Source organism: Chrysochloris asiatica, unplaced genomic scaffold (assembly GCF_000296735.1).
Source record: "Chrysochloris asiatica unplaced genomic scaffold, ChrAsi1.0 scaffold00673, whole genome shotgun sequence".
NCBI lineage: Eukaryota > Metazoa > Chordata > Mammalia > Afrosoricida > Chrysochloridae > Chrysochloris > Chrysochloris asiatica.
Window position 1 is genome coordinate 103,154 of NW_006409191.1, and position 1,599 is coordinate 104,752.

The 1,599-nt window shown below is 36.2% G+C and overlaps 1 pseudogene; it reads left to right on the forward strand.

Annotated features, from left to right (window-relative positions):
• Nucleotides 1-406: 406 nt before the first annotated feature.
• Nucleotides 407-1,394, forward strand: LOC102816225 (annotated as a pseudogene).
• Nucleotides 1,395-1,599: the final 205 nt, after the last annotated feature.

Genomic DNA, 1,599 nt, shown 5'->3' on the forward strand with positions numbered 1-1,599 from the left:
GTGGAAAGGGAGAATGATTTACCAATTTTATCTTATTTCTGTTTTTTAACACACATTATATTATGTCTGTATAGAGCTCTGATCAAGAAAAAACATGGATTCTGAAAAAGACACATTGCATTACTACCCTAGTCCTTCTTTTTTACTTAATAAAACTGAAAACATTTTAAATGATCATAAAAACAGAGCTAGTATAATTTAAAAAATAGAAGAAGAAAAACATCCTGACACCCCATTCCAGCATAATATTTCCATGTAGTTAAAACAGATCCCAGTCATTTAAATAATGATAGCATGCAGCCAGAGGACATAATATTTCCAAATACGTCTTCATTCTTTTCCATGTGGTGTATTTCCGAGTCATGCAGCTAAACATTTAATTATCATCTCAACCATTCTTTCCATCAGTTTCATCAACAAAATGCAACCCAGAAACCAAACAGGTGTTTCAGAATTCTTTCTCCTGGGACTGACAACAGATCCAGAAATGCAGCCCCTCATCTACAACATGTTTCTGTTCATGTACCTGGTCATCATCCTGGGAAACCTACTCATCGTCCTTGCTGTCAGCTCAGACTCCCAACTCCACACACCCATGTATTTCTTTCTTTCCATTCTGTCATTTTCTGACATATGTGTAACTACAACTGTAATTCCAAAGATGCTGCTGAACATCCAAACACAAAAACAGTCTATCACTTACATTGGCTGCCTCATACAGGTATGTGCTGTCCTGGTGTTTGCAGGTTTTGAAAACTGTCTTCTTGCAATAATGGCCTATGACCGGTATGTGGCCATTTGTTGCCCACTGAGATACACAGTCATTATAAACCCTCGTCTCTGTGGCATGCTGGTTATATTCTCTTTGTTCACTAGTATTGTGAATGCCCATCTACATACTCTAATGCTTTTGAAATTGTCCTTCTGTAAACACTTGAAAATTCCTAATTTTTTCTGTGAACTTGCTCAAGTTATCAAGCTTGCCTGTTCCGATACCCTTATCAATGTCATCTTGCTATATTTTATAAATTTCATGTATGCTGCTATTCCTCTCTTTGGGATCATTTTCTCTTACATTAAAATTGTCTCCTCTATTTTGAAAATGCCATCAGCTGGGAAATACAAAGCATTTTCCACCTGTGGGTCTCACCTCTCAGTTGTTTCCTTATTCTATGGAACAGGCTTTGGTGTGTACATTAGTTCGATATTTACACACTCACCCAGGAAGACAGCAGTAGCCTCAGTGATGTACAGTGTGGTTCCTCAAATGATGAATCCTTTTATCTATAGCCTGAGGAACAGGGACATGAAGGCATCCTTGAGCAAATTTATTGGTAAGATACCTTCTTTTTAGTGATTGTGTTATCTGCTTTGGTCTTAGGGTTCTAGAATAAGGAAAATGAAAGTGAATACTGGTAAAAATTACTAGCTTCTATCAGCAAATTCCTAATATGAAATAAAGGTTAAGTGTTAGGAATAAAGAATGACCTCTGCTTACTGGCCTCCAGGACTTTACTTCTTCATAGTAAACATAAATAACTTTTCCAGTAATCAAACTAATTTTTTTTTTATAAATAACCCAAATAAACAGTTTTACCA